Consider the following 10,317-nt stretch of genomic DNA (forward strand, 5'->3'; position numbering starts at 1 on the left):
TATTCTACTTGATTAATGGAAAAAAAACCCTTTTTTTAATCATAAAAATCCTGAGTAGGGACCTACCTTAACAACTATATTGTTATCAATAGAGGCTACCGTAAGTTTGCTGGATATATCTGGATAGATTAACATGTAGTTTGTGACTGGATTGCTCTGAAACGCAGCTGTGAATGTAAACGTTTGAAGTAAACACATAGTAAGTGGGTCATTGTTGTTAATAAAATGTAAAAATATTCTTGCGCCTATTGTTAACTTTCTGTTATAGAAATGTTCTTATTACTGAAAAGGGGAATAGTTACCGTTTAGCGTAATCATCCTCAATAGGGAAACTGTGCTTAACCTGTTAAAAGGAGAACCTTATATAAAAATATAAGACATTGCTCTAATTTAAAAGGTATATGGATTTTTCTTACCTAAATGGTTGTTTAGAGCTTAAAAAACATCATGACGAAAAATTTAAGAAAGATCTGATGGCTAAGTTGTTGAAATTAGTTAATCTGTTTGAATTTTACACCAACGATTTCTGATGTCATTATAATTAGTGAAAAATGTACATGTATAAAAGGATTGTTTGTATTAAATTATATAAATAACAAGTGAAATTCAAAACGTCCCCTATTATTACGTGGTCATAGGTTTTGAATGTGTGATATAGGTGTAAGGACAGATAGTTTATGTACACAAGTAAACTTTCGTTTCATTTTCAACAGCTACATTAATTAATGTGTTATTTATAAAAATTGTATTTATACATTCTATTTATAACATGGTTTGGTTATTCAAGTTCTAAATTCAAACAGTTATGACAATATTTCAATTTCTGATCATTTCCAAAAACTGTAAAATTATATCAATATTGAAATTTAAACTGTTAAATTATTGACCCACTGGTTATCATTGACCCCAAAGCAAGAAAATTTCACGTGGTTTGCTAATATTTGCCACAGAAAACCAGCTTTTTGTAAACTTAAATCTATATTCTACAATATTTAATAAATGTCATTTCTCACAAGTAAATCATGGCGTTTCAGTGCAAATTGTACAATTCGTACTGACGATTACTCAAAATTGATTCATTATTGAATCAACGTGCATATGCGCTATCTTAGTCAATATGCATTAAAAACTAACACGAAGAGCAACTGTGTAAAGAACACTGTGCCGGATAATTATGCCAGGCCAAAAATGCCACCTTGGCACTGGCATAATTATCCGGCACAGTGTTAAAGGCAAAATAACTCTTGCAACATTATGTATATTTGAGTTATCTATCCTTAAGCAAGACCAGTGTAACAAAGATTGAAAAATATATTTTTATTATGAAGAAAGAAAATATGCATAGATTTGACAACTATCTGTAACTCATATATTCTTACAGATAATTTTAAAAATTTAATAAATTCAAAAATAACATGGAATAGCTTAAAGCGATTTTATCCTCTAAATATCAAGCTATGCAGATAGTTTATTATTCTAATTTTGAAGAATATGATAAGAAAGAAATTAAGAAAAATGGACACAGTATGATTATACAACAAAAAATATCATGGTTCAACATATTAACATTGTATCACATTAATGTGTAAAGTGTTTATTCCCGCGCTTGCGCGGGATTTCATCTAGTCATCTCTTAAAACGTAAGCAATTTATGAAATAGAGTTTAGAACTTTCTTCACAAAACTCTTGATTCACGATTTCACTGTTCTAAAAGGATTTTTATTTGGCATAGAATTTCGATGAATGTCCCTTCTAATTAAATCACGAGTCGATTAAGAATCGATCTCGTATTATAGTTTATTTATCAACTTATTTTTGGGAGTTGATTTTAATCAACTCTCCTATGCAGTTACTCAGACAAACCGAAAGTGAAACAGTGTTTGGACCTCAGCACAAATCAATGCTGCTGACAAGACTTAGTTCTTGAAAATAATTGATAAATTCTATGTAATGTATGCTAAAGCATTGTTTTTCAGGAAACTTATTTATAAACACCTTGAAAATAGTCAGATTTTAAATGGTACGAACAATTTAAATATTTTTTGTAGTCGTATGTATTCCTACGCCAGAGTTCAATATAGTCTCGTTCAACTCGACGCTCGGCTGTCTCCGTAAATCCTTGTCGGAGATTTACGGTGTCTGCCGGGCGTTTGGTTGAACGAGACTAGAGTTCAATATTGCTTGGATCCATACAATTTTCGAGAAATATTTCTATTACTGATACATAGTTCGATTGAATTAATTTCATCTTTAAATATTATTTAACATGATTTGTGCTGAGGTTTCGACATTCTTGTCGAAAAAGTACAAAAATTCAATTATAGAAATGTGCGTAATTCAAATGAGATACTACATGTACTTGTCATGCAAAATAACATAGCATTGATTTTAAAATAAATAAACATCGACAAAATCAACTCCCGTCAGCTCTTCAGTACTTTGATTAAAATTTCATTTGTGAGAGCTCGGCGAGAAACCAATAGTCCGTACACGCGCATGACGGAAAAGGTTGTTTCTGTGAGGGTAGCTGTTGCATCATTGAGTTCCGCGTCTCCTTTAATGCAACCTTTAGCAAACCCGCCAATTGGACAAACGTTGCATATCCAACATGATCAACAGCCAGTCATGTCGGTGCAGAATGGCTTAAATAAAGAGAGACAACATTAATCAACCCCATGAATGTACAAGTAATTGATTGACCTCATACTGGACAAGCAGTTGACCAATTTCGCATCTAGCATTATGGATCAATATTCCTGTCAAATTCTTACAAAGTACATATATTACCAATCTTTGTTGACCGAGCCAACCAGTTTGTTGAAGCAAGCATATCAACCAACTAACATTGCATACACGAAAGCGACTCGAGGCTTTTCAGTCCTCTCAGTTGAGTTCGCAGCCTATCCAGCCCCCTTCAGTTGATAATGTTTTAGCTAATTAATATAAAAAATTCCAGTTCAAATATACATGTATGAGATCCCTATTTAATATCGAAAAAAACATATAAATCATTAGCATGAAGATAATGAATATATGATCGAATGCATGAAGATGACGAATAGATAAATGGACAAAGAATACACATTATCTTTCTGATGGAATAGCCTATTGTTTTTGACTTGTTTTGTCCTATACCTGCAATTAAAACCCCATCCCCAAAAATTGATAAAAAGAAAACATTTAGTCAATTCTTATAGAAAAAATAAGATGTAAAACGTTCCGAAAACACAATTTTCTATCTTCAGTTGCTAGTATGTCATAATTTTTAATGCATAATTATAATTATCATCTATTAGGACTAAAAACATACAAATTTACCATTAAGACCATTCTGTATGTTCATAACGCTATGATGCACAATAACACGATGTGCTCTATAGAGACTGGTTTTTTTTTTTTAATCGTCTTTTTTTTTTTACTGTTTTGACGTGTAATTTTGTGAAAACTTCATTTATTTTAGTGCCTCTGTAATAGAGTGCTGACTAAATTAGTTGACTTTTTAATATTCAATTTAAAAATTAAACTGACAACTGCTACAGAATAAATAAATGAGTTTAAATTAATTTTCGCTCATTTCTGACAGATTAACGGCAGGTCTTTGTACAAAGTTTGTGTTGAATACTAATTACGAAATGACAAGGAAAAGACACAAATCAAATTAATAAACGTGTTTGTTTTAGTCGGAGTCAGGCATGCAAAACGCGCTGGTAGTATAGTGTAAGGTTTATTTTCCTACCACAAGCATTTCATATTTAATTCTAACTAATTTTCTTAATAATCCAATTTGATGGAGCTAACATAACGATTAATATTATTTCAACAGAAATCAGACGAAATATGTATGCGAGATATGAAAAAAAGTTGTGTTCATGGAAATTTCAAATTATATCAATGCGCCTTATAATAAAGGCCATGACATTGTTCTTTTCAAGTACAGAATATCTAACTTTAAATGCTTTTACTAGTCACAAATAGAACAAATAAATAAATTTTGCAATGTTTTACGATTTTGTGTTTCCTTTATTGAGCTGAAATTATTATTTCATCTTTTAATGTATGATTTTTTTTAGGAGAAATAAGCACGTGTTTGTACGATGCGCATATGAGAGATTTGAGAGTGATGTGAACATGATGTAAATTTGCATCTCTCTCTCTCTTTTTAGACAATGAGTCCACAAAGATACACGCACATCATATTAACGTAAGTGACGTATAATTTGCCATGCATATCCTTTTCCCTCAAGAATATATTTTAGACCTTTGGACATATTTATGTTTGCCATATACAACGAATATATACATGAAAGTGAATCAAGAGTTAATAAATACATGTAACAGAATTATAATACGTCATTCAAATCTATGGTCACAAACAAACAACTAGGAATAAACCCTTGTCTTGATAAAAAAGCGAAAGGTGGGGTCTGAAACCATTTACGTGTAAGGTTGTTACAACACATTCATATACATATTTATGTATGTTAATTTTTAACTCCTTATTAAGTCATGACTTTTTTTTTATCCAATTGGAATATCTGACCTATTTTTTAAAAACTCGTTTCTTATGATTTTCTTACGAAAATATATAGTCATGTTATTAAACATTCAATACACCAGACCGGAAAAGCACTAAAATATAAGAGGAAGTTTCAGTGACCATTGTTTCCTTACAGCACGGTTTGTTCTGTCGGTGCAGATACAAGGTATATAAGGAAGAACCTGTTGTAGTTTCGACATAATGCATGACAGCTTTAGTGGCACTGTAGTAAATCGCCGAAATGAAATTTTACGAAATTCTTTTTTTAATAAGCCTGTTGTTGATGATTGTCTTCGGAAAACCAGCACAAAAACCACGACGTTTAAAACTTTCTACAGGTAAGACGATATAATCAAAGTTATATATGCAACTTGTTGTAAATATTTAAAGGCAAACTTGATAAAAGTAAAAACATAAAAACAACAGTTCAATCTGAATTTAGTTTGTTGTGTTTTAAGGAACAAAAATGAGATAAGATTATATCTTTTTGCAGGTTACCTCCGTTTCTTTTTGAAATATACTGCATATATATATCTAGATGTATACAAATTCATCTCAAAAAGTATGTTATTAAGGGACAACTGTATTACATAATTGTAGTCTTTTGTTTTCTCAACCTGTATATGTAACAGTAAATGTTATTATCTGTACGTGCACAAGTTCTCCTGTAAATACACTACCACCTCATGTTATACATATGTCATACTGATAAGCTGTAAAGCTTAAAGAAATAAAGAATTGAATTGAATTGAATATATTTATTCCCGTCGGGCAATAAATCGTCATTTAGGTGTTTACATTATAAATAGAGCCGTCAACCCCTGTCAAAATTTGAATCTGATTCCTGTTAAAGTGGTATCAACGCGTGGGGGAAAATCTATACTAGTAACGCGGTAAGACTAAAACCGCGACGTACGGTAAAAATTTTAAAACTTTAATGCGGCAAATCCGCGTATTTACATATCATAACCACTAGTTTTCTTTGACTATAGAAAACACGTACTTACATGTAAGCATCCGCGTAAATAAGCATTTTTACAGTATTTTCTCCAACAATAAATCAACGTAAAGGATTTTCAATTGTTCTTCACATTTTTTTTAATGCAGGCACCGTACCCGCCCATGGTTTGCCAATCAATCGCGGTTATTATTGGTACGCATGCGCTAGGCCATCGTGCTTACTATGAGTGTTAATTAATATTTTACTGGCTAATGTGACATTTATGTTTACCAGTGCTGGCTATGTATAATCATTATATCCTTTTCAGGATCACAATTGGCATATATTTGGTAAAATCATTAAAATATATATATTTTGAAAAAAGGTCCGTAAAAATAAAACTGTGCATAGGTTTATTATTTCATTACTCTAAAAAATATGTTTTGATTTTCGTTAAATAGAAAACATGATTTAAACAAACTGTTGATTAATCTTTATTATTTAAATCGCAAAAGATGGTAATGTGTACATAATCGACACAACCCAGTCATGTTACATGTATTTCGCTGATTAATACCCCGGTAGGCCTAATTGATTGCAGTTGTCAGGATTTTTGATATATTTGTTTTGAATAAATTTCTATGTCAGCTTGATTTCTTTGTTTTGAAATACACCTTTTAACGTTAGGTCTCAATTAGATCGGGCACGGATAAGACGTAATAACGCGTGAATTACGTCAGACATTGTTTTGTGTAGTTTGGATAATTACCTTAGATATTGTAAACTGACACCGCCAAACATATACTGCGCAACAGTTTTTAGAATCAACCATGGAAAAGGTGAATACTTATAAATGCGAAAAATCTGAAGCGTGCTTCCCTTTTGCCATCTTGGACTAGGGTAATGTGCGTTACCCGAGTAAATGTTTCTATACTTGAATAGGACACAGTAGCAATGGAAACTATATAATATTGGCCCTTTAATGATTAATCAAGAAATAGAATTTTTTTTTACAACATACTGAGCGAATTCTTTCCTAATAACAATATATTTTCATTTTATATTATGTTTATGTTTTAAAATTTTATTTTTAGATAAACCGATCACTACTGAAGCGACAACTATATCTGTCATATTGAATACTACATCTGTTATATTGGACATTACACCGGCTAATAAATCTCCTGTTGATTCAAATAATGATTGTCTAGATTGTGTAAAAGATATTGAACTGGTCCCGATCACAGGTAAGAGCGTTGTTTAATAGTTGTTTCAAATAATATTCGTTATAAACTTTATTATGATCTCAAAAAATGATTGTAAATTGAGTGCGCAGCTTTTCATATGATAATTTTGTTTTAAAGAAAAACCAACAATCGTCATCGGTGATGTCTTGTGTGCGTTTTGTCAACAATATTTGGATCCAGTCGAAAAAGAGAAATGCATCAAGAAAAACTGTGCAGGGGGATAGACTATCATAATTTTGTATAGACCTGACTATGTGTTATTCCAATAGTTTCCTCCATTTTGGTATTTAGTTTATATCAATTTAGCAGGTCGAGACCAATAGATTTTGTGACGTCGGCATAAATTTGCATATAAAATTAGCTATCTGTTTACTTTGATTTACAAACCAATCGGGTGAATGAGTTGCAAGGCATTGTGGGCTACTACAAGTTTCACTGTATACAAAGCGTATTGAAAATATCTATACCATTTTGAATTGTTCTTTGGATACTCATTTTCAATTATTTTTTAAAATTAATGAAATAAATTTGGAAAATCATGTCTAAGCTCACATTTGAAAAATATTGTCTATAAGGCCTTATATGCCTCATTGTCAAAGTTCAAAAGAGAGGTACGTCATATTATATTAGAAGCAGTGCGTACGTTTTTCACGTGATAACCCAGGTTTGGGACAACATTTATTTAGTAAAATTTTGAAATTTTCTTCAGGGACACTCATCGGAATGCTTAGTGTACAAAATACTACATGATTCATAACTTTTACTTCTGTATTTGTATATTTGTGCATTTCTACTATCGTGGCTAATTACGCATGTTAAAAATGTACAATTACCTGCATTTATAAATGGTGTACAATAATTAAGTCACCAATAAACAATTATGCAGTGTTTCCTTGTCAAAATTTGCTTGTACTTGTATGCGTATGTATGCCCGTTTTTTGCTACTGATCGATTTTTGAAGTAACAATTGATAAATTGATAAATTAAAACAGCAGTAATTTTCAATGTGAGCATGGAACAAAGTCTACGGTACGTAATTTTTCCTTTTTTACCTTCTAAACTAGAAATCAAGAATTTCTAGAAATCTAGAATTTTCCGGCAAGCTATTAAATATTGTGTATAAAACAGACACAAACCACGTGTATGTCTTGAAAAGTAAACACGTTGTAGACCGTCACGCTTTGCGACTCATTCAATGGATTGGAGAACATGTTTGACGTATATACGTAAATATTGTCACATGCTAAATAATGCTATCCATATAAGATAATGTACCCGACCTGTTTAGTGCTATTTAAGGGGCATGGTCACGATTCGAACACAAATATTTTTCAGATTTTAACGTTTACAATGCTCCAGTAAGGCATTTTAAATAGGCAAACAAATTTTGAGTGTCATTTGTTGAGTTAAAAGCGAGTTACAAAGCTTAAAATTCTTTGCTATATGAGTAAGAATTCCAGGGTTAGACCTAAAATAAATGTGTTGAACGTTAGGAACTGTTTTTTTATACCTAAAATGATTAAGAAGATATACAAACCAGCCTGAAAAAGATTTTTACAGGTATATTAAACCTGTGTATACAAGAACAGGGCACGACCCTTGCTTACCTGACGGACGCCGGACAAAGAGTGATCAGAAAAGCTCACTTGAGTTTTCAGCTGCTCAGGTGAGCTAAAACAGAATAGTAGAATTTGACCAAAATCGTGACCATGCCCCTTTAATACTTGTTAATCGGTCTTATATTGGAAGAGGCAACAAAAACATAATCGTGTTTTATTGTAAACAATTATATACATGTAATAAATTAGGAGGAGATAAATATCGATTTGTTACATTGTACATAATCAATGGAAGTTAAATTATTGATTCATTTAGGTCTGATGGTAATTATATGACCGCTGCATAAGATCTAGATGCATAGAAATATATTGCTTTTTTTAATGCATGGACAGTTCATTTCAACTAACGCGAATATACATGTATCTCGAGACGAAATTACCTTTTATATTAATACAGAAAATTTAGACATCTTACCTCGACAAACATTTTATTTTTACCGAGAAACAATGATAGATCATGTTACAAAAATGTTTGTTACATCCTTGCAGATCGTGCCCTCGTCGAGCTGTTTACAACCTTAAAGTTTGAATTACAAAGTTGCAACACACGCATTTTGAAGCCCTTTATACCACAATTTCAAAGAAGGTGATCGCAATAACACGAAGAAAAAGTCAAAACAGAGGTTAAATGTTATTATTTGATATAGGATTCATTGCATAAGCAAAATAACATTTAGTTTGCAAATATAACTCAATAATGACTAACATTTTATCCAAAGAATGGGTTGTAACATTGATAATGGAAATACTAGTAAGTTTAAAGTAATTAATTTTGTTTATTCAAACAATAAAATGCCTTCTTTGGTAAACATGCGCGATATGTAATTTTTTTTTCGGCAATGATCGCTACCTTTATAACCCGTATGAATCATCAAAGAAAGCATTTCATTCTTTATTTTTATTTATTTCTTTTAAGAAATTAGTGAATTGATTGTAAAAAGTAAGTTAACTTAACTAATTATTGTTTACGTACATTAGTGTGTTAGATAAAAGAAGCAACCAAACCATCTTCTTTGGGAATTTGAGTCTGTATTCATCATAATTATTTCTTGCAGTCTGCGATTTTCCTTAGTCGCTGTAGATTTCGACCAACTGATCAACGGGGCGTGTAGATTTAGATGAATTAACGAAAGATTCCGTATGAAATAGAGATAATCATTTTAAGGTCAGATGTAAAATTTCATGAAATGTAATTTATCATTTCCCTAATATGATGATTTGAATAAGAGTTATGTTAAAATTTTAGTTATTCTGTTTTTGCTTGATAAAATCACATGAATTAAAACGCTACACGAATATAATAATGATAAAAAGTTATGACAAACAAGTTGCTGTCCTTTAAAAAAGGACTACAATACGTGGACCATTTGCATGTGTTTCCAACGAAAACGTGAAAGCTTTAAGATTATCAGAGATTCCACAAACTCGAGCCCTCTGCTTTTAACAACTAAATTTGTTCGTTGTATTACGTATACATGTATGTATAGCCCTGACTTTTTATCTCAGAATTTAAAGGATTCAAACTTCTAAAATAATTATGATCTATCTATGAATGAAGTTTGCATGTATAGTATCAGGCATTCGGTGAATTCTACTATAATTTGCGCACACATTACAATTCGCACTACTTTGTTAACTATGCAGTGACAGCTTTGTGTAAATTAATTAAAAAGTTCATATTTTGATGCATTTTTCTTGAGATTTAAACTTTTATACAGTGACATAATTATTCAATCATACTTGAATGTTTAAAAAAAAATTAATCGGGAAGTTCTCTAGCCTCGCCTACTATAAAAGTAAAGTTAAGTTACATGTGTATTCGGAAAACAACAAAACATTGCAAATTATGCTAGTTGATGCATGTTGTAGTTTTGGCATAACATTAACTTATTTCATAATACTGATAGTTCATATCACATGCCAATCATTTCTTTAAAAGGAATACTTTGTTTCTGTACTGTTTACCGACAACTG

The 10,317-nt window shown here is 31.2% G+C and overlaps 1 long non-coding RNA gene across 1 annotated transcript; it reads left to right on the forward strand.

The window, feature by feature from the left end:
• Window positions 1–4,643: 4,643 nt before the first annotated feature.
• On the forward strand, window positions 4,644–8,533 carry LOC128156157 (uncharacterized). Its single transcript, XR_008239678.1, has 3 exons — window positions 4,644–4,875; window positions 6,572–6,724; window positions 6,842–8,533. It is a non-coding gene; the product is annotated as an uncharacterized LOC128156157 (long non-coding RNA).
• Window positions 8,534–10,317: the final 1,784 nt, after the last annotated feature.

The sequence above is a fragment of the Crassostrea angulata genome, chromosome 7, assembly GCF_025612915.1.
Source record: "Crassostrea angulata isolate pt1a10 chromosome 7, ASM2561291v2, whole genome shotgun sequence".
In the NCBI taxonomy this organism is placed as follows: Eukaryota; Metazoa; Mollusca; class Bivalvia; order Ostreida; family Ostreidae; genus Magallana; species Magallana angulata.